Source organism: Geotrypetes seraphini, chromosome 2 (genome assembly GCF_902459505.1).
Source record: "Geotrypetes seraphini chromosome 2, aGeoSer1.1, whole genome shotgun sequence".
Classification (NCBI taxonomy): Eukaryota; Metazoa; Chordata; class Amphibia; order Gymnophiona; family Dermophiidae; genus Geotrypetes; species Geotrypetes seraphini.
The window spans coordinates 150336269-150362557 of NC_047085.1; the positions used below are offsets into that span (position 1 = coordinate 150336269).

The 26289-nt window shown below is 42.9% G+C and overlaps 1 protein-coding gene across 1 annotated transcript in view; it reads left to right on the top strand.

The window, feature by feature from the left end:
- The first annotated feature begins 14396 nt into the window (after window positions 1–14396).
- The window catches only part of ARHGAP28 (Rho GTPase activating protein 28), a 355870-nt gene continuing 343977 nt past the window's right edge, over window positions 14397–26289 (top strand). Inside the window, exon 1 of the mRNA XM_033934011.1 lies at window positions 14397–14525. The gene's annotated coding sequence lies outside the window, so the exon portion shown is untranslated. The remainder of the gene's footprint in view (window positions 14526–26289) is intronic.

Here is a 26289-nt window from a genome sequence, read left to right on the forward strand (position 1 = left end):
GTTGGGGAGATTGGTCAGGGATGTTACATTAAGCATTATGGGTCCTTTTTTGTATTCGCAACCCTCATGGTATCATCACTGTTGATACATACTAAGCTAAAGTATTCACGTGAAATTCAACGCGAATTAGCTTTTTCTCCTGAATTTCTACTTCATACCATGAAGGAGAATTTGTGATAGAGGAGTTGCCCTCATATAGAGTTGGTCTTTTTATTAACGCCGATTGTTTTTCCTCCGTAAAACTAAATAGTTCTGTAGTAGTCTGCATTTGGGCCATCTTCCTATATTGTTAGTGTATACCATGAGGAAAACCTCACTTTTCAAAAAATTTAAACCAGAACGTAGTGATGTACGACACATCCAGCATTATTGTTCTATTTCACTACTGAACATTTTGATGACTTCCTTCTTTGGCCCCTAGAGGGAGCGGGAGAGCAGATTTGCAGGTTTCCCAAACCCCACACAGCTCTAGTTTAGCTTCCAGCAGTCATCTGCAGGCTGGAAGTAGAAACAGCCAGAAAACCTTTTCACCTGAGGGTTTAGGGCATGGCTGCAGGCTATTACACCAGAGAACTGAACAGTTAGAGAGGCAGAAGGAGAAGCAGCAGCAGCAACAGGAAAGGCAGAGAGACTCAGGGTTGAGAGCTCTGAATGGCAGAGAACAGCTGGGAAGTATGGAGCTGACTGAGACTGGTTTGAAGTCACCCAACTTCTTGCCTCAAGATTTCCAGGACATGGAGCTGGAGCCATATGCTGAGCTATGGAATGGAGACCTGCCAATTGAGGTTTGCTGGCCTGGAGGCAAGTAATTTAGATTGCCTTAATGCTTAACTTGAACACTGCTTAACTAAGCTGACTAAATGTTTTTGTTGGTAACCCTGAAGAAGGTGTGGTGCTTGGAGGCACCTCTAAGAACTGGAAAAGAACTGTTTTGAATTTTGTTTTTTGTTTTCTTCCCTCTGAGTGGGGGAAGGGCTGTTACAAGTCCCAGGCAGTGAGGGAATGCTCCACATTTTCTGTGGTGGGATTGAGGGCCTGATTGGCGAATTGCGACCACGCAGAGCACACTCCCTGGCCAGCATGTCAGCTGCTGGGGCTTAGTGCCTTAGCACTAGCACAGGCTGAGGATATCAGCCCAAAAGACGGGTTTTTTTGGAAGCTTTGAAAGTTTGGACTATTATTCGGCTGGAGAGCCAGCAGCAGCTTTGGGAAAGCTTGAATTATATGTTTTTGAACTTTATTGACTGACATTAACCCAGAGACTGTTTAGCAGTGCATTTTGTTTGTTTTGGGACTATATTTGATATCTGAAACATCCTGACAAGATTGTTTTCTTTTTGATATGAAACTGATTGAATTTGAAACAAGCAAGCTGGTTTTGTTTTGAAAAATAAACCCAGTAATTACTTGATACTAGAGAATGACACGGGGAGAGATCCCCGCAGTGAGCCGCGGGGAGCCTGCGGTTTGGCTGCGGGCTTCAGAGACTCTATACTCAAATCGCCGCAGACACGGGGAAAAAAGTTTTCACCGCCCGCAGGCGCAGGTGAAAAGATTTGTCCCCGCAGGCCAATGTACCCCCTTCAAAGAACCGCTATTTACCGTGTCTTCACCGTGAGTCTTTGGTCGTGACCGGGTGTCATTTTTTTCCAGGCGGCCATGTTTGTCTTCGCGTGGTCTGTCTCCTCAACCCGACTTGCACGTTGCCGCATTGACTCCGCCCCCTAAGAAGAGGACCAATCGCTACTGCCACACCTGTAATTAAACCTCCTTCGCGGCTTTCTCCTCCCTCTGACGCGTCACTGATGACGCTACTGTTGGGAGGTTTGCTGCTTTCGCTGGGAAAGTCGGAAAGGTTCGGCGGGGGTTCGGCTGGGAGGAGGTTCGGGGGTTCGGTCTGCCTCGGTGCTCCAAGGCCTGGCGCCATTACCTTTTTCGCCCCTCCCGCCCCCCCCCCTTGGTACGCTACTGCTCTCCAGCTTTCCTTAGTTTGCCGGTTTTCTTTTTCGGCCTTGTTCTCTGCCGGGTCCTGCCTACTTCCTGTTTTCATTAAGACAGGACCCGACAGAGAGGAAGGCCTGAAGCGGGCAACAGAAGTGAATTGTGAATGCTGCTGGCAGGACATCGAGGAAGGAGCAGGGTGAAATCGGCTGCTGGCTTGGGGGTGAGTGTAGGGAAAGAATCGTGGAAGTGGAGAAATTGGCACGATGAATTTTGCTTCACCTATATTCGTGTTTTTGTATAGTTATTAACTAATATTTAACTAAGTTTTAAAGTTTTAAAGTTTTACAGAATGTTTCCTTTATACGTAAATAAAGAAAAGTATATAAAATCGTACCCGTTTGAGGCTTTTATGTATGCAGCGGTGATGGTGACGGGGCGGTGAATGGGGTTGCAGTGGCGGTGACGGGGCGGTGAATGGGATGGCAGTGGCGGTGACGGGGCGGTGAAGGGAATGGCGGTGACTGGGCGGTGCAGAGGATGGTGAGACGGGGACGGGGCGGTGACGGGGACCAATTTTTTCACCGTGTCATTCTCTACTTGATACAATACCTACCTGGTATGGCGATGTTCTCTTCTGTTAACCCTTTTTCTTTCCTTGTACTGCCCGTAGCGACGCACAAGAGTTTTCTCTTGCTACCGGTGCCCTAGGACCCATTGCCCTGAGGCTGCTGGTGACAAAGTGCACTTTCAATTCCCCCTCCCACCCACTGTACCTCTAGCTCTTCAAGGTACAAGCAGCAGCTCTAACCTGCTTCTCGCACTGGCTTTGGTGACTCCCTCTGACATCACAAGTTACAGATGCTGTTCGTGCCAGAGAAGTTAAACAGATACGGGGAGGGAGCGCGCATAGTGGGGGAGCGGAGAAGAGGGCGAGGAGGATGCCACTGCCCTGGGTGCCTCCCAGTGGCGTACCAAGGGAGGGGCGGGGGGCGGTGCGCCCCGGGTGCCAGCCCTAAGGGGGTGCTCCCGGCCTTGCCGTTCAGTCCCCCCCCCACCCCCGAAGGACCGCTCGCCCCACTGACCTTCCTGCACCACCTGTGAAGCAGCCCGCAGCAGGATCGTGAAGTCAGCGTCAGCGATCCCTGCGCTGCTTAGGCGCTGCTTCCTGCGCCACGATCCCGCCCCTCCTCTGACGTCAGAGGAGGGGCGGGACCGTGGCGCAGGAAGCAGCGCAGGGATCGCTGACGCTGACTTCGCGATCCTGCTGCGGCTGCTTCATAGGTGGTGCGGGGAGGCCAGGGGGGCGAGCGGTCCTTCGGGGTGGGTCGGGGCATCAGGCCTTCAGGGTGGGGCGGGCGGGCAGGCAGGCAGGCTTTCAAGGGGGAGGGGGTGACAGGCAGGCAGGCAGGCCTTCAAAGGGGGACAGGCCTTCGGGGGAGTGCAGACCTTCAAGGGGTGCAGGCCTTCAAGGGGGGGCAGGCAGGCCTTCAGGGGGGGTGCAGGCCTTCGGGGGGGTGTAGGCCTTTGGGGGGGTGCAGACCTTCAAGGGGGTGCAGGCCTTCAAGGGGGGGACAGGCCTTCAGGGGGGGGTGCAGGCCTTCGGGGGGTGTAGGCCTTCGGGGGGGTGTAGGCCTTTGGGGGGATGCAGACCTTCAAGGGGGGGCAGGCCTTCAAGGGGGGGTGCAGGCCTTCAAGGGGGGGTGCAGGCCTTCAAGGGGGAGACAGGCCTTCAGGGGGGGAAACGCAGGCAGGCAGGCCTTCAAGGGGGAACAGGCCTACAAGGGGGGGACAGGCCTACAAGGGGGTGGGACAGGCCTTCAAGTGGGGGACAGGCATTCGGGGGGGTGCAGACCTTCAAGGGAGTGCAGGCCTTCGGGGGGGTGAAGGCCTTCAAGGGGGTGCAGGCCTTCAAAGGGGGACAGGCCTTCAAGGGGGGGAAAGGCAGGCAGGCAGGCCTTCAAGGGGGGACAGGCCTACAAGGGGGGGAGAAACTACAAGGGGGTGGGACAGGCCTTCAAGTGGGGTTCAGGCCTTGGGGTGTGCAGACCTTCAAGGGGGGGACAGGCAGGCCTTCAAGGGGGGGACAGGCCTACAAGGGGATGGGACAGGCCTTCAAGGGGGGACAGGCAGACCTTTAAGGGGGGACAGGCCTTTGGGGGGACCATGATTTAGAAGTACACGGAGGGAAGGGGGTGTTCAAAGAGACATGCATATGCCAAACTTTGGGGGGGGGGAAGAAATAATGGGTCTGAAAATAGAGGAGAGGGAGAGAGATGATGGACCATGGGATTTAGGGAGGGAAGGAACAGAAAGGGAGAGAAATTGGACACAAGGGATGGTGTGGAGGAGGGATAGAGATACTGGATAGGAGGGTAATTAGGAAAAGAAAGGGAGAGATGGTGGACTCTGGGGTGGTGGGGAAGGAGGGAGAGATGCCGGATGAAAGGGTATTTAAGAAAAGGTGGATCTGTGGAGGGAGATGAAAAAAAGGAAAGATACCAGACTTCCTTTGAAGGGAAGGGAAATGGAAAGGGAGGACAGAGTTGGCAGATGGATGGTTAGCATGCAGAAAGAAGGAGACCCTGGCAAGCAAGTTATCAGAAGAAAACCAGAGCCTTGGACCAACAAGATTTGAAATATAACCAGACAACAAAAGGTAGAAAAATTAATTGTATTTTCTGTTTTGTGATTATAATATGTCAGATTTGAAATGTGTATCCTGCCAGAGCTGGTGTTGGACTGCAAACATGAGCTAGGATTTAACAGAGAGAGGAAAAGTCCTTTTTGTTTCTTTATTTTATTTACACCACAGCGCCAGTGTGGTTAGGAGAAGCCAAAGGGGGTGAAAAAGCTATAAAACCCACCAGGAGTTTTGAAAAAAATCACCCAACTGAGCAGGAAAATCGAATTGAAAAACCAATTCAATAGACCAGACGTGTCCAATGTCGGTCCTCGAGGGCCGCAATCCAGTCAGGTTTTCAGGATTTCCCCAATGAATATGCATGAGATTTGTGTGCATGCACTGCTTTCAGTGCATATTCATTGGGGAAATCCTGAAAACCCGACTGGATTGCGGCCCTCGAGGACCGACATTGGACATCCCTGCAATAGGCTGAATCGAATCAAAAAATTTTTTCCTGAATCTGGCAGCATTAGTTTGCGCTACTGTCTTAGACTTTAGGACCTGGGATTGGGGAGAGATGCCATTCTCAGTACTTTATAATGCAAGTGAAACGAGGATTTGGTCAGACTTTTGAAGGGTCTGCAGAAAAAAAATATTGTATAGGCCGGGGACATGAGACAGCAGGGAATGGGAACTTTTCTTCCTTCTATTTTTGTGAATGGAAAGGCTGAGGATGTCAGAGAGTTCAGTTAAAATATGTGCTTTATAAGAAAATATAATAATGTGTTTTATAAAGTTTATAGCATAGCTGGCCTACCCAGTGAGGTGTTCCTAGTGGTGATGGTGGCAGCGTGTCAATGTGTTGAGAGGAAGAGGTGGTCTGGGAAATTCTGCTGAGCAAACTCTGGGCCCATTTCCACCCCCCAGTTAGTCCACTCCACTCAACTGGTTCACACACTGAGTGGGTCTTTGGGTGTTGTTTTGGGATCTCTTCCAGTGGTTTATCAGTATCTCCTTCTGGTCCAAGGAAGGAAACTTTGTTATCCTTAACATTGACCTACAGAATATGTTTGTAACAGCGCTGCTTGTGTGGCATTAGGCTATGTAGTGATCGAAAGAAAAAAACAGACCTTTGCACATTTTTGCACAATATGGTGGGTGTATGAGGAGATTCACATTTCCTGCACAGCTAAGTCCATGTGAAGTTACCTTGGGCTGTATTTGACATCTAGCAAGGTCTCTGTTTGAAAGGAAAGATCTAAACTTAAAAATGAAGTGGCCAGAAGTAAAAGCAGATAGTGTAGCTGGTTTTAAGAAAGATTTGGACAAATTCCTGGAGGAAAAGTCCATAATCTGTTATTAAGACATGGGGAAGTGTCTGCTTGCCCTGGATCGGTAGCATGGAATGTTGCTACTCTTTGGGTTTTGACCAGGTATTAGTGTCCTGGATTGGCTACCATGAGAATGGGCTACTGGGCATGATGAACCATTGGACTGACCCAGTTAGGCTATTCTTATGTTATGTTCTCATCTGTAGGGGCCTTTGTTTTCACTTCTTATTTTAATGTATTTTTTTTCTGGGAACTTATCAGTGTTTTTTATAATGGGAACAAAAATGGAAAAGAATTAATGTGTGTGGGATGAGGGGGTAACTAATTTCTTCAGCTAAATAATTCAATCCACTTCAAACAGACATAGGAGAACTCACGCACTATTCACACACCCTCCAACCAAAAACGTCAAAAGAAAAAAACTGTTCGACAACCTCCTAGCCATTCGAGCTGCAACACTCGACCCCCAACTCTACAACCAATTGACATCGACCACAGACTGCAAAACCTTCAAAAAGAAATAAAAACCCTTCTATTCAAAAAACACATAAAACCGAACTAACACAATCAGAACTGTCCCAAGCATCACCTGCAACTACTCCATATGTACTTCTGATGTCATGACAATTCAGACATAATTTATGTCATGTTATGTTTGGAATATAAGAAAATTTTCACTGCCTGTTTCTATTCTGACCATTTATTCTGTTTCATGGTCATTACAAAAAATATTTTTTTACATAGGGGGGGGGTTGTCAAAAAATGATGGGCCCTGGGTGCCACATACCCTAGGTACGCCACTGGCGCCTCCCATTCTCACTAAGCCACTGGGTGTCATTAGGTATTAGAAGGCACCTCGGTTGCTAGGCATTGCTCAGTATTCCACACAAAATTTAAATTACGTTTTTAATGTATTTTAAATCATTTTTTAAATGATGTGGACAATTACCACACCATTAATTAAAACAATTTAGAGCATTGCAGAACTAAGTTAGGCATCGCTAGGCGTCCTCAATGTATACGCCTAACGGTGCCTAACCTAGGTGCTCCTTATAGAATCAGGCCCAATGTCTGTAAGTTACACATGTAAATAAGAGCACCCTCAACCCATGCTCCTTCCTTATGTATGCCCCCTTGCAAATATAATCAGATACAACAAAGAGGCAGAGTAGTCATAGGTTCAAGGAAGGGGTCGCTCAGAGGAAATGTTATACCCTACAACATTAAAATACTTTGTATGTATATAGGGTGCCCTCAGCGTGAACGAGCAGCAACGGGAGACAAGCTCCAACGCTTCACAAAACAGGCAGAGGTCATGAACCCCCACCCGCACACCATCACTGGGCACCCAAAGTGTGCAATGATTAAATAAAGTGAAAACACTCACAACTCAATTTAAACAATCAACTAGGGTGAGAAACAAATGCAAACCTCTAAGCGGCCCCGCCTCTTTCCAGCTGACTCGTATCTTTACAGCTTCCAGTATGGGTTCCTGAAGAAGGGCTTGTCTCCGAAACCAGGCTGGTTGAACATGTTGTTCTGTTGCCTCTTACTTTTGTGCTTCAGATATGTTTATCACATTCAGTTAAGTTTGGTTTTTCATTTTTGGTTCTTTAATTTTTTGCTGGGGAGCTGGCTGGATTGGTTCGGCTAGGGGCCGCTTAGAGGTTTGCATTTGTTTCTCACCCTAGTTGATTGTTTAAATTGAGTTGTGAGTGTTTTCACTTTATTTAATCATTGCACACTTTGGGTGCCCAGTGATGGTGTGCGGGTGGGGGTTCATGACCTCTGCCTGTTTTGTGAAGCGTTGGAGCTTGTCTCCCGTTGCTGCTTGTTCACGCTGAGGGCACCCTATATACATACAAAGTATTTTAATGTTGTAGGGTATAACATTTCCTCTGAGCGACCCCTTCCTTGAACCTATGACTACTCTGCCTCTTTGTAGTATCTGATTTAGATTGTGGCAGTTTCTTTTTGGAGTGTATATTGTTTGCCCTTGCAAATATATGCATGTAAGTTAAGTAAGTATCTGCAGAACAATGGTTTAGGTGCAAACACATATGTGCATATATGCTAGTATTCTGAACATTTACATGTGCAATAGGCGCATACATGTTAGTGCCCAATTAAGAGAATTACTCTTCGTGTGACTAAATATCGCTACTAGACAAATAATTTCTGGTGCTATCTCCATTCTTCCTCTAATCCAGACCCTTGTAAAATCTGGTCATTTAGCAATTTAAATAACCTAATTTTATCTGATCACATTTTAAGACTTATCCTAATAAGCAAGTAATGTATTCACCACCCAATGAAAAACACACAACTTACTTTCTATATTGAGCTGGTATATTTTGAGATAGGGAGCTTTGCAGTACTAAAATTGAGTCTACGATTCTTGAAAATTCACTTCACTATTTGGACCTCAAATTCTAGACACACTATTCTGAGAAGACATGAGAGAAGATTAAACCTGAAATTCGTCTCCCCACCAGCCAGAGGATGCAAATATAAGAGATACCATCAACAACTTCTATCCTATCAAGCAGCCTTATGGGGCAAAGACTTAGATAAACTAATTACACACACAAACAACTATGGAGAATTCAGGAAACACCTGAAAACATACCTGTTCACAAAATACCTAGGCAACGAACAAGGACAATAACCCCCTTCGTAATCACTCCCCAAATCTGTTCTTGTAAACTGTTAACCCCAATCACTAACTTCCAACCCTGTGCAAACCGAAAGGTACTTCACGACCCTACAGTACATAACTGTTGTTATTATCATTAATGCTGTTACTATCAGATGTACATTGCAATATTCTTTGCTGTAAACCACCTAGAAGTCGCAAGATTGTTGGCGGTATATAATAATAAAGTTATTATTATTATTATTCTGGGCTTAAACCTTTCAAAATGGAGCACACTATATATATAGGAGTTTCCCAAGATTGAGGTTGTTGGCACAGGTGTCATGTTACATGCAACCTTTCCCAGTTTTGCATCAGTGCTTCTCTCAATCAACATTACAGGGCTTTTATTTCAATTAGTTCAAAAAGTATAACCAAATCAATTTAGTATGTCTCTTGTACTGTAGAGTAAATTGGCTTTATTTAATAGATATTTTTCTTAGAGTGCTGATTAGACTCTGACCATTGGAAATTTTGATCTTTTGACATTTGAAACAAATAGGCACTCATTTGCTGTTTCCATTAATACTGTTATAAATGATAATACGTTTCAGTTGATGTGTATCTTTCTGTGAGGACCTGGCAAATAGAATAAGCAATTTTAAATAACAGTTGTTCTATACGTCTGAGTGTCAGCAGCATGAAGTGGCCTAGGCTGGCTACTCTGGCTTCCGGAATCAGACAAGAAAGGAAGTCTGCAGTTTAACCCCTGAGAAAATGCAAGATTATCCTGTGTTATGTCTAGGACTTTGAAACAGGAGGCAGGATGCTTGAGGCCTGTGCTGGAAGGTTTAAAAATAATAGAATAAAGCTGTTCCAGAGATACAGTATTGAAAACTCTCACTTCATGAGAGAGAGAAGGAGAGAAAGGAAAAGTGGAAAGACTGATGGAAATTAAAAAAATAAGACCCAACAACCTGGATTCATTCTTTATCTGTTCTCACATTCTTTCTATATAACCACAGCTGGGTGAAACTGCTTTGAACTTTTACATCTATGCAGCATAAAATAATCAGTTATGTAAACACAATTAGTGTTATTCATATTTCCTAAGATTTGATTGTGGTCTAGATCAGTGGTCTCAAACTCGCGGCCCGGGGGCCACATGCGGCCCGCCAGGTACTATTTTGAGGCCCTCAGTATGTTTATTATAATCACAAAAGTAATATAAAACAGTTTCTTGATCATATATCTCTTTAGCTATAAATTACAATATTATTATTAAGACTTAGCCAAAAGGAAAGATTTATAAACTATAAAGAGTTTTACCTCATGCAAAATTGTCATTTCTTTAATAAGACATTAACTATTTTTTCTGAGGCCCTCCAAGTACCTACAAATCCGAAATGTGGCCCTGCAAAGGGTTTGAGTTTGAGACCACTGGTCTAGATGACTAATTATGTCCAGACTTAACAGTATATTTGTGAAGTATATCGGTTAGTTATTGGAGAATGAATGACTATTTTTAGTACAGCACAAATCTTATTTCTTCATAAGCAGTATAATCAGGAACTAAACTGAATGAAAATAAATTATAGTATAAAGATAATACAATTTTAGTAGATAGACTTAAAATAATCTTAAGAAAGATTGTGTTTGATATACCTTAAATAAGGTTAAAATTTCAGCATAGGATTCTGAAAGACTCTGGACTAAAGCTAGTGACGTATTCATATGTACACTAACCCCATCTTCTACAAAGCAACGCGGTACAGCCCCGAAACCCATAGAGATTTAAAGGCTTTGGGGCTGTTGCCCTGCGGCAGCTGCTAGCGTGGCTTTGTAGAAGAGGGGGGTAAGGATTAGAAACTTCATGAGGAGCGGTATCATTTTGGTGCAAGGATTCAACCAGACTCAAATTCTGGAGTTACATTGATATTAAAATCTCACCTTAAATGTAAGATCCAATAAAACTGCTGGCTAATACTCAAAACAATTTAACTGTCTGGAAACCCACCCATTTCTGTTTTAATCATTTCCACCATAAGTCATTCCTTAATCCATTATTTGTCCTATATGTATGTTCTGATTAGATTGTAAGCTCTATTGAGCAGGGACCGTCTCTTCCTGGTTTAGTATATAGCGCTGAATATGTCTAGCAGCTCTCTAGAAATGATAAGTAAGAGGAGGAGGAGGAGGAAATTGTTGCTGACCAGTTAAATTGTTTGTTCGAGGCTTTCTGGTCATTTTCAGCAGTTGGTCCTAATACAATTGCTCCATACACTTCCTACAAGTACGAAAATTAAGAATAGTACAAAACACAGCAGTTCGCTTGATCTTCGGATTGAAGAAAAACAACCACATTAGCCCCTACTACAGAAGGTTACACTGATTGCCAATGGAGGTGCGAATAATGTTCAAGTTCACCTGTATTTGTTTCAATTAGGTCTGGGGTCTAGCGCCTTCCTATCTTCTACCACACTTCGTTCTACACAACCCCGCACGGTCAACCAGAAACAATAACATATTTACATACCCAAGGATCACTGGCTGCAAATACAAATCCTTTCTGGACAGGTCTTTCTTGTTTCAAGCATGCAAACAGCAATCCTGGCTGGGTAATTACATTCAATGGAGCCAGGCTGACCTACAGCGCCTTTTGGAGAGTAATTAAAACTGTACTGTTTGGCTGATTCATCTCCTAAATTGAAGCCTCACTAAACTTGTAAATTTATATTTTCCTTCTGTCTATTTCTTGAGTAACATGTTCCTTACTTTTTGCATTCTGTAATTCGCTGATTGCCCAACTTCATTCCCTGGGTTGCATACTTGAGATCCATATTTTCCTCTTATCCATTTCTTGTGTAATAAGTTGTACCCTCACTTCTTGTATTCTGTAATTCGCTGATTGTCCAGCCCTCTTCGATGTGAACCGCCTAGAAGTCATCTGACTATGGCGGTATAGAAGAATAAAGTTATTATTTTACTTAGAAACATCGAAACAGATAAAGGCCAAAGGGACCATTTAGTCTGCCCATCCGTAGCATCCACTATCTCCTCCTCTCCCTGCGAGTTCCCACATGCCTGTGCCTGTATCTCCTCATTCAGCATTTCCACCCTCCTACTAACAAGCCACAGTGTAGAATCTCCATACTGATGAGGCGTTTTGCATGCCTTTTTATGTTTTGCTTCTTATTACTATGTAACCTACAGCAAATTAACTTATACTGGGTGTTGCAGTAATCAGACTTGTGTTATTGATCTTTAACACACATTAAGGGGGAAATAGCGCACACTAGAGTGGTAAAACAGCTGGATGCATTTCTTTGAGAAATTGATTTTATGTAAGGATTAAATCTGTTTGTTTTGTTATAACCTTGTTCTTGATTTTATAATATTTTATGTATGTAACTGTTTGTAAACCGCTTTGGAATAAAACGTTATATAAATTTTAAAAATAAATAAATGAATTCTTCCCTTAGTTGTCCTTTTTAGAAACTCAGACCACTTTTACAAAATAGTTTCCTATAAATTCACTTAGGGCTCCTTTTACGAAGCCGCGTTAGCGGCTTTTATCGCACGCACCTTATTAGCATGCGCTAATCCCCACGCTAGCGAAAAACTACCGCCTGCTGAAGAGGAGATGGTAGTGTCTAGCGTGGCCGGCAAATCAGCGTGTGCTATTATGCGCATTAAATCGCTAATGCGGCTTCGTAAAAGGATCCCTAAAACTTAAGAATTATGATCACCGTTACTACAACAATCTTGTAAAAATGTTTAAAAATATGCACCTATAATTTTTTGAGTTTGTGTGGCTGTCCGAACCTAATGTTATGCGACAGCTATAGCTCTTCCTTGCCTCCTCCTCAGAAATTGCTACCCTGGGTGGGTGACGGCCTAGGCTGCCTGATGGCTAAGCCGTTCCTTCGAATCCAGTGTTGTATACAGACACCTTGTAAGAGTATGGATGTGAAAAGACTGGTGAAGTATATTAGAAAGAAAGTAAAGGTGACTTGTTGCTAATGAAAACTTTTATTAAAAATTTTACATCTTTTTGCTTGTCCAGGGGAGACAATAAGGACTGCAGAAAAACATCTTGTTCAAAAATTTCTCAACACATTTTATTTTTCCCCAAACAGGAAGACAAAACATTGGCATGTTACCTAGCTCACAGCATTATTCTCAATGGAACAGCTCTTTCTTTAGGACGTTCCAGAATTTGCCTTATTTCCTGTGGAAATTCAGTGTGTCCTTCAAAGGTTATCTTATCCAGCGGACTCTGTCTTATGTTCCACAGAAAGGATGACGTCTTATCTTCCATCAGTGTGAAGGCATCAGAAATATTTATATGAATTTTGCTCTGAAGCCAAGACTAGCCTTTTGTTTTGGGTTTACAAACTGTTTTCATTTTCTGCACTTAGGTTAATCAACTATTTGGTTTGTTTGTTTTATTTTTAATTTTCTATTGCTAATTGTGTGTAGGTTTTTTTTTTTCTTTAACTCTGAGGCTAAACAATTGAAGATTTTTTTCTTTGTATCATACAACAATAATTTATTATTTCTGTAGAGCTACCAGGCACATGCAGTGCTATACATTGGACATGCAAGAGACAGTCCCTGTTCAAAAGAGCTTACAATCTAATTATGACAGATACAGAGGACAAAAGGAGGAGTCAGAGCAAGGTGCTTGTGTAGGGAATTAGAGGGGGGACTGATGAGGAAAAATAGCATAGGACAAAAAGGAGAGTCTGATTTTAGTACACATGTAGGGAATTAGAGGGGGCTGAAGGGGTGGTAGGAGACTATAGAAGGCATGACAGACAGATACGTTGGTGGGTTAGAATTTCAACATAGCTTCAAATAAGTGGGCTTTCAGTCTGGGTTTGAATACTGCCAGTGATGGAGCCTGACGTAACGAGCAGGTTGTTCCAGGCATGTTGTACAGCAAGGTAGAAGGGATGGAGACAGGAGTTGGCAGTAGAGGAGAAGGGTACCAACAGGAGGGACTTATCTGACAAACAGAGTTCCCTGGGAGAGCATAGGGAGTAATAAAAGGGGAGAGATACTGAGGAGCTGCAGAGCGAGTACACTTGAATGTCAGTAAGATGAGTTTGAATTGTATGTGTAGATGGACAGGGAGCCAATGAAGCAACCTGAGGAGAGGAGTAATGTGGGTATAATGACCCTGGTGGAATACAAGGTACACAGCAGTGTTTTGAACAGATTGAAGGGGAGAGATATGGCTTAGTGGAAGACCCATGAGGAGCACATTGCAGGAATCCAGATGAGAGCGTGGATAAGGGTCTTGCCAGACTGCTCAAAAAGGAAAGAATAGATTTTAGCATTATTTTAGAGAAAGAAACAACAAGTTATGTCAGTCTGTTAGATATGCAAGGAGAAAGAGAGGCGAGTCAAAGATCATACCTGCTGTGCCAGCTGTTTCTGTCATGCCACAGACACATAAAAACAACCAACTGGTCTGCAGTGATTTGCACATTACCAGGTAAACTTTGTATATAGTAATCAGAGGATGAGACTCATTCTTGGTAGAGCTGGGGCTATTGTTGTTAATTCACACATTGCTTCTAGATTGTATTAACAACATTAGGAGGTTTCCTTCACTACCATATCCAACCCACAAGTGACGCCTCTGCCTTAATAATGCAGCATGTGTTAAGTTAATTAGAAAACCATGTTCCTTTTATTGTGGCTGCCTTTTGGATAAAATCCAACCTATATCACATGGTAAAGCCGCCCAATAAAAGTGGCAATACTGTGATTATGTGCACCAGGGAAAACTGTTTGCATACTTCAGTGAGACCTCCCCTATCTGTCTTTTATCAGATAAACTGGGACAGAAAAAAAAAAGTGGAACTGAAATAACTAACTTCCCAAGTACGTCTGAGTAGTAGGTCAAACAACACACAGTGGTGGGACCACGTAGTCTGATACTGCGATCTGAACAAGGACAATTCCCAGAAACCTTTCTGAGGTAAGTTTACCACAACTTTGTATTTAATATGTGGATTTTTTTAAATAAATGAATGGAAGACATAGGAATGTTATTCTGTTGTGGAAACTGAAGACAGGATTTCCTGTGTACTGCTGATTAACAAGGAAGTAGGATTCCAAAATTCCAGAGGGGATGAGGGGATCTGTAAATTGTAGCGTTTCTGTAGGCTGAGCAAATCCTTCAGAGAGTTAAGTGTACAAGCAGTAACTGAAAAAAAAAAAGTGTAAAGGGTGCCTGCTCTGCTTTATAACTGCAATATTAAATAAGCCCTGGTTCCATTAGGACAATTCCTTGGGGAATTATGCATAAAAATAAAGGCTGACAAAAATGAGATTATACAGTTTTATTAGGTTAACTTAATACATTTCTCGTCTAGTATTTGGGAGTTATCAACCATCCTCAGGTCAGAATTACATCAGCAAAATTAACATTACCAGAAAATGTAAGGGAACCATCAAGTGCATTCTAATAATATTCTGAAAGAGAATGGTGTGCATGTGTGTGTGTGTGGGGGGGGAGGGGGGTAGAGGTCGAAAAAGTGACAGACAATATAATAATCAAACCATTATTTTATTGCTTTCAATTTGCAAAAAGAAGATAGCTAGTTTAAAGAATATCCCATCTCAGATATATAAATGTAAAAGCCCTTTTGTAGGATACTTTTATAGAGAAACTGAAGACATTTTTGCTGACCCCCTACCATTTGAATCTTTTTTGATGAATAAACTTGTTCTTTAAAGATCTAATTCTTAATTATGATTATTGTGATGTTTGTGTTAATATTTTTTGCCACATTCCTTGTTAACAGTGACTATGTCTTGGATGGTAAATCCTAGAATGTGGACTATATGTTCAAATTTTCTTTTTGATTGTTGCAATATATTCGAGATTTTTCCTTTATTTTCCTGTGTATTTTCTTTGTTTGCATATACTGAAAAATGAGATATAAATACCCCCCCCCCCCCGACAATATGGTTTGTTCCTAAATGAGGAAGGGCATGCTGGGAAAGAGAGGGTCTTTTTATTCTGTTTCTGTTGTAGTATGAGGAGGGGGTAGTTATGAGGGTAGAAATTTGTTATATTTTGGAATATTCATATTGCTATTAATTATTTCAAATGACAGCTATGAGACATGAGTGGTATATAAGGATTGTATAATATCAAGAACAGATATTATAAAGTTACATGTGGGGATACAAGCATTAACAATAGGTACATTAAAGAAGTAGGTTGTGGAAACTGGGATGAAGTTATGGCATCTATGCATATTTTATTAAATGCAGGTGTATATATAGAGTACATGAACACACACATTCTTCAGACCAGGTGTAAGTTGATCTGAGAAAATTTATGCACAACCGGGAGCTATTTTGTGAGCATGTTTTTTTAAAAAAAAAGAATATAGGTGTTTGTGTTGTCTTTACAAAAGACTGACAAACCCAGGTTCAATAGAAAAAGAAAATAATATGGGGCATCAGAGCTCAATGGGCTTCTGTTGCAGCAATGCAAACTTTACTGCTCCAATAAGCGCCATTTACAGAGTCCGGCCTTTTACATATACCAGTTTCAAAAAATGAAAATCTGCATTAGTTTCATTGAATAGATTATAAAAAAGCTTTATAGGATTGCCAAGTTTCATTTATTTTCCTTATATAACCAAGGAAATATTTAGACTCAAAGTTGTGAAAATTTTGCAGGAGTACTGTACATGGTCATGGTATGATATCAAACAAAGAACTTTACCTCCATAAGTATTCCACTGGTGGATCTTAAACTGAACCAGAATTTGGTTGGGTCATGTAAGATTCAGCACTCAAAGCTTCATCAAATTCCATGATGGTGAGGCAGGAAGCCTTAGACCTTTTGACATGGAATGACCCATTATACCATATAGGATGTCAACCGAAGAGAGGGAATCCAAAGTATAAAAACAAAGTAGCAATAAAAGCACTAAGGGCCTTCAAATTTGGAATAATAATAAAGATTTAAAATAAAGAATATTTTTGAGGATTACGTTGTCAATTTATAGTACTGTATATTGGTTATTTTTATTGTAAATTTGTTATTGTGTATTGTTTTATTATTGTAAACCACTTCAGTACTTTTTATGTTAAATGGTACCGTATATCAAAAAATGAATTAAATCAAGTCAGTAATCAATCTGTAAAATGCATTCAATGCGTGGATTCTTTCTAATATGAGACTGCAATAGTCAATTTTCCAGTACTGTACATAACAAAAGCAGTGCATGTTTCAAAATGTACTGAGAAAATAAATTTTTGAGTATGTAGTAGAGGTGAGTTACATCAAAACCGCACTCAAAGATTGATTTTCTGAGCATATATAGAAACGGGTGCTGATACTATGGGTTCCTTTTACGAAGGTGCATTAGGGCCTTAACGCGTGCTAGCCACTACCACCTCCTCTTTAGCAGGCGGTAGTTTTTCAGCTAGCGAGCATTAATCTTGTGCATGCACTAAAAACGATAGCGCACCTTTTGACTGAGCACCGCGTTGCCGATCTAAAGTTCTGTTGATGCCAGGGATAGAAGGAGGCCCGTTGCTGATCTTAAGTGTCATCGCGGGGGGGGGGGGGGGGGGGGGGGAGAGACATTGCCGATCTTGTTGCCAAAATTGGAAAGGTGAGGAAGGGAGAAAGATGGGCCTATGGTGGATGGAGAGATTGAGAGAAGGGGCAGATGATGGAAGTGGGGAGAAAGAGGAGAGAGAAGAGGCAGATGGTGGAAGTGGGGAGAAGGGGCAGATGATGGAAGTGGAGAGAAGGGGGAGGGAGAAGGGGCAGATATTGGATGGTAATGTGGCAAGTAGAGGGGGAGCCTATGCTGGATGGAAGTGCAGATGGGATAGATAAGGGAGCAAATGCAGGAAGGAAATGGGAGGAGAGAAAGAGGGGAGCAGACGATGGAAGTGGACAGAGAGAGGAGAAGGTACTAGATGGAAGTAGGGAGAAGGGGCAGATGATGGAAGTGGGGAGATAAAAGAGGGCAGATGATGGGGGAAAAGGATTGAGTTAGGGAAATACTGGAGGGGGTGAGGGAAAGAGGTGGCAAGCTGTAGGTAGACAGTAAAAAAAGGAAATTGATGAGAGGGTAGTAAGAACGTAATCTAGATAGATGCAAAAAATAAATTGAAAAGGAAAATGAGGGAAGAAAGGGATTGCAGAAGAGAGGTGTGGGAGAGGGAAGGAGAGGAGAGAAATGCCAGACCAATGGGGGTGAAAGAAGAGATGGAAGGGGGAGGCATTCAGTTTCTGGAAGGGGCATAGAAAGAGAGAAGATGCCATATAGGGGCAGAGAGATGGAAGACAGTGGATGGAAGGAAGAGAGTAACAAGAAGATGAGGAAAGCAGAAATCAGAGAAGACAAAGGTAGAACAAAAATTTTCTATTTATTTATTGCTTTAGGAGACATGTGTCACTGTTTCTGTGGTGTTGCATTGTATGCAGATTCCAGCTTCTTGCTGGTTCAATTTAACCTTTGTCTATGTATTTCTATTTTATTCCCCCTTTTACAAAACTGTGGAGCATTTTTCAGCGCCAGCCATGGTGGTAGCAGCTCTGATGCTCAGAATTCCATGAATGTCAGAGCTGTTACCACCGTGGCTAAAATCCACACTACAGTTTTGTAAAAGGGGGAAGGGTTAGTTTGTGATGACATATTCCATTCTAGGCGAAGGTGTTTTCTGTGTTCTGTGTGTTCGAAAGACATGGTTTTCTGTTAGGATTGACGGTGTAGGATTGATCTGTACTAGTCTGGCTTGTTTAGTTTTACAATGGGTGTATTGATGTACTGCTCACTGCAGTATGTAAGATGCTGCCTTTTCCTAGGTACTCATTTGTGACGTGTGGCTTGTTACTAAAAATCATGTTTTTCATACAGATGGGAGGGGGGTGCCAAAAAATGATGGGCCGCGGGTGTCACATATGCTAGGTACGCCACTGCTGCCACCTGTTAAGGACTACAACTTCATTAGCAAATCATCTGAGTTTAAGATTTCCAAATCCTAGAGATATTACATATTAAACAATATACTTTGGGCTCATTTTCAAAAAAATTTAGATGTTCAAAAAGTGGTATAAATCGGCACTTGGATATTCTAATCACTAGGATGTCCAAGTACTGATTTTCGAAACCGTCTTTCTGGACGTCTAGCAAGGTGTCCCAGCCGCTGTGCATCCAAAGTTTAAGGAGAGCATGTTACAGGCGAGTTATGGACTTGCTTAAATTTGGATATCTTACGGCAATAATCAAACATTTCCCAAATGTCTTGGATGGAACTCAGATGTTTGGAACGAGACCTGTTTTAAAAGTATCTATGTGCCAAAAAAGGAACCCAAATTGACCAGATGACCACTGGTCATCTGGAATTCAAACTGACCAAATGACCCCCCACACACTCTGCCATGTCACTGACCTCCTCCCACCCCACAAAGATCAGAATGAAACAGTACATACCTGCGTCTAAGAACAGCAGTACCTGGTATGGGAAGGCCTAATAGATCACAAAAACATAAGAATAGCCTTACTGGGTCAGACCAATAGGCCATCTAGCCCAGTATCCCATCACAAAGTACCTGGCAAAAACGCAAATAGTAGCAGCGTTCCATGCTACCAACCCATGACTTTTCCTCCAGGAACTTGTCCAAACCTCTTTTAAAACCAGCTACATTAATTGCTCTTACCACTTTCTCTGGCAACACATTCCAGATCTTAACTATTCTCTGAGTGAAAAAAATATTTCCTCCTGTTGGTTTTCAAAGTATTACTGTGTAACTTCACCGATTGTCCCCTAGTCTTTGTAAATCTTGATGCAGTAAAAAAAATCGATCCACTTGTACCCGTTCTACACCACTCAGGATTTTTTTAGACTTCTATCATATCACCTCTCAGCCACTTCTTTTCCAAGCTGAAGAGCTCTAAGTCGCTCTTCTTTGAACTTTTTCTAGTGATGCTATATCTCTTTTGAGAAAAGGAGACCAGAACTGAACGCAATACTCAAGGTGAGGTCACATCATTGAGCAATACCGAAGCATTATAACATTCTTAGTCTTGTTAAACATCCCTTTTATAATAATTACTAGCATTCTATTTGCCTTCTTGGCCGCCATCACACATTGGGAGGAAGGCTTCAGCGTATTGTCTATGATGACACCCAGATCCTTATCTTGAGTGCTGACCCCCAAGGTGGTCCCTAACATTCAATAACTATGATTTGGATTATTCTTCCCAATGTGCATTGCTTTGCATTTGTCCATATTAAATTTAATCTGCCATTTGGATGCCAAGTCTTCCACTTTCCTTAGGTCTTCCTTCAATTTTTCACAGTCCGCATGCATTTTAACAATTTTGAATAGTTTAGTGTCATCTGCAAATTCAGTCACCTCACTCATAGTTCCAATTTCTAGATTATTTATAAATAAGTTAAATAGCACCGGTCCCATCACAGATTCCTTCGGCAAACCACTATTTATCCTTCTCCACTTAGAAAAATGGTCATTCAAACCTACCCTTTGTTTTCTATACGATAACCAGTTCTTAATCCACAATTTAACTTTGCCTCCTATCACATGACTCTTTAATTTTCTCAGGAGCCTCTCTTGATGAACTTTGTCTAAAGCCTTCTGGAAATCTAGATACACTACATCAGGGGTGCCCACACTTTTTTGGCTTGCGAGCTACTTTTAAAATGACCAAGTCAAAATGATCTACCAACAATAAAATTTTAAAAAACACAAAGCACACTGTACGCATAGAAAATGTTAATTATCATTTGTATTCGAGGATTTTATCAGAGGTCAAGGCAGATGACTTTAAAATATGCAATGTCACCTCAGTAACATCTATACAAAAATAGACAAATATACCCCCTCCCCTTTTACTAAACCACGATAGCGGTTTTTAGCGCAGGAAGTTGCGCTGAATGCCCTGCGCTGCTCTTGATGCTCATAGGCTCCCTGCGCTAAAAACCATTATTGCGGTTTAGTAAAAGGGGGCCATAGTGCAAAATATAAACAGCACATATAAATTCTCAAAATGGACACATTTTGATCACTAAATTGAAAATAAAATCATTTTATTAGATTTTGTGAAACCTTTCCTGAGATTGAACCATATCATATTGTGGTCACTGGAGGCCAAAGTTTCACCCACCGAGACCTCTGTGATACTTTCCCCATTGGTAAGTACTAGGTCCAGTATTGCCTGATCCCTTGTTGGTTCAGATACCAGTTGCCTGAGTCTTGCTCCATTCAAAGAGTTTAATAGCTTCCTGCTGTTGCCGGAAGCAGAGGAAAGTGTGACCCAATCCACATCAGGCATGTTGAAGTCACCTACCAATACTGTGTCACCCCGCAAGGTGATATAGAGAATATCACCTTGCGGGGTGACACAGTAGGTAGGTAGGTGACTTCAACATGCCTGATGTGGATTGGGTCACACTTTCCTCTGCTTCCGGCAACAGCAGGAAGCTATTAAACTCTTTGAATGGAGCAAGACTCAGGCAACTGGTATCTGAACCAACAAGGGATCAGGCAATACTGGACCTAGTACTTACCAATGGGGAAAGTATCACAGAGGTCTCGGTGGGTGAAACTTTGGCCTCCAGTGACCACAATATGATATGGTTCAATCTCAGGAAAGGTTTCACAAAATCTACCTCAATGACCAAGGTTCTCAAATTCAAAGACACAAACTTCCAAGACATGGGAGACTTCGTTCACCAGGCGCTACAAAGCCAAGCAGACACTGACAGCGTGGAAGAAATGTGGTCAACTCTGAAAGCCACCATACAGGAAGCAACAACCCGCTATGTTAAATCAGTAAGCAAACGGAATAGGAACAACAAGCCACAGTGGTTCTCTACGGAGATCTCGGACATCATCAAAGAGAAGAAAAAAGCATTCATCTCTTACAAACAATCAGGGACACAGGACTCTAGAGTAAAATATCTGACCAAGTCAAGGGCCGTCAAAGCAGCAGTTAGGGAGGCCAAATTCCGCATGGAGGAGTCTCTAGCAAAGAACATCCAGAAAGGAGATAAATCTTTCTTTAGGTATATCAGTGACAGAAATAAGAACTCGGGAGGGATAGTACGTCTCAGAAAACCAGACGGAGACTATGTAGAAACGGACTCGGAAAAAGCCCAACTGTTAAATGAATACTTCTGCTCAGTCTTCACCCGCGAGGCGCCGGGAATCGGCCCTCAGCCACAGACAAGGGTTAAATCAGTTGACCCGTTTAGTAATTTCAAGTTTACACCCAGCAGCGTCTATTGCGAGCTGTCAAAAATCAAGGTCAACAAGGCAATGGGGCCTGACAACCTACACCCTAGGGTGTTCAGGGAGTTGGGTGATGTCCTAGCGGAACCGCTGTCCGCGCTTTTCAATCTCTCCCTTAGTAAAGGTAACGTCCCGATGGACTGGAAGACAGCTAACGTCATCCCACTCCACAAGAAAGGCTCCAAGATGGAGATGGCAAATTACAGACCAGTGAGTCTCACATCGATATTGAGCAAACTAATGGAAACCCTAATCAAACACCAATTGGATAGAATCATGGACGAGGAGAAACTACAGGATCCCCGCCAACATGGATTTACTAAGGGGAGATCCTGCCAATCCAACCTGATCAGCTTCTTTGACTGGGTGACGAGGAAGCTGAATGCTGGTGAGTCCCTGGACATTGTCTACCTAGATTTCAGCAAAGCATTTGATAGCGTACCACACCGCAGGTTGCTAAGCAAGATGAGTTCTTTAGGTTTGGGCGACACATTGACAAATTGGGTTGGGAACTGGCTTGGAGGTAGGCTTCAGAGGGTGGTGGTGAATGGCACCCCCTCCGAAATGTCGGAGGTGATAAGTGGAGTGCCACAGGGCTCCGTCCTGGGCCCAATCTTGTTCAACATCTACATAAGAGACTTGACAGAAGGGCTCCGAGGAAGAATAACATTATTCGCCGATGATGCCAAGCTAAGCAATGTAGTGAACAAGAGCACAACAGACAATAATTCGATGGTAGATGATATGATGCATGATCTACTTCTACTGGAGCGCTGGTCTAGGTCCTGGCAACTCAGTTTCAATGCCAAAAAATGCAAAGTCATGCACCTGGGAAGCCGAAATCCATGCAAGATTTACACCCTAAATGGCGAGATCTTGACAAAAACTGAAGCAGAAAGAGACTTAGGGGTGATTGTCAGGGATGACATGAAGTCTGCAAACCAAGTTGAGCAAGCTTCATCCAAAGCAAGGCAAATCATAGGTTGCATACGCAGGAGTTTCGTCAGCCGTAAACCTGAAGTCATTATGCCACTATATAGATCCATGGTGAGACCACACCTGGAGTACTGTGTGCAATTTTGGAAGCCACATTACCGCAAGGATGTACTGAGACTGGAATCGGTCCAGAGAATGGCCACCAGGATGGTCTCGGGACTCAAGGAGCTCCCATACGAGGAGCGGTTAGGGAAGTTGCAGCTCTACACACTCGAGGAACATAGAGAGAGGGGAGATATGATCGAGACTTTCAAGTACCTCACGGGTCGCATCGAAGTGGAAGAGGATATATTCTTTTTCAAGGGTCCCGCGGCAACAAGGGGACATCAGTGGAAAATCAGGGGCGGGAAACTGCACGGTGACACTAGGAAGTTCTTCTTCACCGAAAGGGTGGTTGATCGCTGGAATAGTCTTCCACTTCAGGTTATTGAGGCCAGAAGCGTGCCAGATTTTAAGGCCAAATGGGACAAACATGTGGGATCTATCCGCAAAGATAGATAGGGAGGGTCATTGGAGTGGGCAGACTTGATGGGCCGTGGCCCTTATCTGCCGTCTATTTCTATGTTTCTATTTTTCCTACCTTTTTGTCTGGTGATTTTATGAGTCTCTGGTTGCACTTCCTTCTTCTGTAAACCCAATATTTATTTATTTCTGTCTTTCTTTCTCTTTCCCAGACCCCTTTTTATTTCTGCCTGCCTTTCTTTCTTTCTCTCTTCCCCTGCCCCCCTCTTTCTTTTTCTCACCCCTGCCCCCCCAAGCCATCGTGCTGATTGCTCCACTTCCCCAATTCTTTCCCTACTTCCACCCCAAGCCACCAACGTGATTTCTCCCTGCTGCTTCCCCGAGCCAGGCCTGGCACGTATAAGCGCCGGGCCCACAAGACTTCACCTCCAAAGTCAATTCTAATTTTGGGGAGGAAGTGCCGGGCCAGCCAGGCAGCAATTGGCTGGCCAGAACTTCCTCTCCGACATCAGAATTGATGTCGGAGGTGAAGTTTTGTAAGTCCGGCGCATGTACGTGCCTGGCCTGGCTTGGGGAAGCAGCAGGGAGAAAAAGATCGCAACGGCAATGTGATCGACTCGTGTTGCTTTTGTGATCTACTGGTTGATCGTGATCGACCATTTGGGCAACCCTGCATTACATCAACTGGCTTGCCTTTATCCATGAGGATAAACATAATATAACATAACATAACAATCAGCATATATACCGCATGACCGTGAAGCTCTGCGCGGTTCACAAAAAAATGAAATATACAGTTGAATGAAGAGAATTAGTTAACCCAAGTACTTAGCAAATAGATATGTTTTTAAATGCCCCCTGAATTCTAGGTAAGTACTAGAAGTCACAATTGATCCAAATCTTTGCCCCATAAAGCTGCCAGATAGGACAGTAGACGTTGGTGATTTCTTTTAAGTTTGCAGCCATTTACAGATGGAAAAATAAAGCTCAAATGTGAACATCTCTTATGTTTGATAATAGTAAGGAAAAAGAGATCAGTTTGATATTTAGGAATAAGTACGAATAAAATCTTGTAACAAAAGCAACCAAGCTTGAATTTCACTCGGGCCTCTACCGACCTTTCTCGGCTGAACCTATGCTGACTTTGCTTCATTAAACAATCGCACAGGTGTCTTAACTAGCCTGGTGAGTGAACTAGTGACAGAAAGCAAAACAACAGATAAAAGTCCACTATGCACAAAATCCAGGCAGTCCAAAGAAAACAGCAGAGAAGGCCTGGTCTTCAAACGAACACTTTAATAGCAACAAATACAGTCTATATAAGAAATCATCTATATGAGCATAAGACTCGACACGGGCCATGTTTTGATGAATGAACCTGCATCAGGAGTCCAATAAGTGCTTCTTAAAACAAAATCAGTTCTGGAAAGTGAACAGACACTTCTTAAAGCAAAAACAGCTCTGGATACAATCTCACTGCAAGAACTCACAGCAGTCAATCAGCTAGTGGCTCTGCAAGGGCAGGAGCGAAGGAAGGTTGCTCCTGCCACGATTCACCGCTGGACCACCAGGGATAAAGGTACGCAGGGGAGGCAGGAGAGAGGTAGAAATTCTTAGAATCGGCTGGGACAGGAGGCGGGAGGGATCCTGGCAGTGTCGTACCTAGGGTATGTGGCACCCGGGGCCCATCATTTTTTGACACGCCCCCCATGTAAAAAAATATTTTTTTGTAATGACCATGAAACGGAATAAATGGTCAGAATAGAAACAGGCAGTGAAAATTTTCTTATATTCCAAACATAACATAACATAAATTATGTCTGAATTGTCATGACATCAGAAGTACATATGGAGTAGTTGCAGGTGATGCTTGGGACAGTTCTGATTGTGTTAGTTCGGTTTTATGTGTTTTTTGAATAGAAGGGTTTTTATTTCTTTTTTGATGGTTTTGTAGTCTGTGGTCGAGGTCAATAGGTTGTAGAGTTGGGGGTCGAGTGTTGCAGCTCGATTGGCTAGGAGGTTGTCGAACAGTTTTTTTCTTTTGACGTTTTTGGTTGGAGGGTGTGTGAATGGGGCGTGAGTTCTCCTATGTCTGGTTGAGGTGGATTGAATTATTTAGCTGATGAAATTAGTTACCCCCTCATCCCACACACATTAATTCTTTTCCATTTTTGTTCCCATTATAAAAAACACTGATAAGTTCCCAGAAAAAAAATACATTAAAATAAGAAGTGAAAACAAAGGCCCCTACAGATGAGAACATAACATAAGAATAGCCTAACTGGGTCAGACCAATGGTCCATCATGCCCAGTAGCCCATTCTCATGGTAGCCAATCCAGGACACTAATACCTGGTCAAAACCCAAAGAGTAGTAACATTCCATGCTACCGATCCAGGGCAAGCAGACACTTCCCCCATGTCTTAATAACAGATTATGGACTTTTCCTCCAGGAATTTGTCCAAATCTTTCTTAAAACCAGCTACACTATCTGCTTTTACCATAACTTCTGGCCACTTCATTTTTAAGTTTAGATCTTTCCTTTCAAACAGAGACCTTGCTAGATGTCAAATACAGCACAAGGTAACTTCACATGGACTTAGCTGTGCAGGAAATGTGAATCTCCTCATACACCCACCATATAGTGCAAAAATGTGCAAAGGTCTGTTTTTTTCTTTCGATCACTACATAGCCTAATGCCACACAAGCAGCGCTGTTACAAACATATTCTGTAGGTCAATGCTAAGGATAACAAAGTTTCCTTCCTTGGACCAGAAGGAGATACTGATAAACCACTGGAAGAGATCCCAAAACAACACCCAAAGACCCACTCAGTGTGTGAACCAGTTGAGTGGAGTGGACTAACTGGGGGGTGGAAATGGGCCCGGAGTTTGCTCAGCAGAATTTCCCAGACCACCTCTTCCTCTCAACACATTGACACGCTGCCACCACCACCACTAGGAACACCTCACTGGGTAGGCCAGCTATGC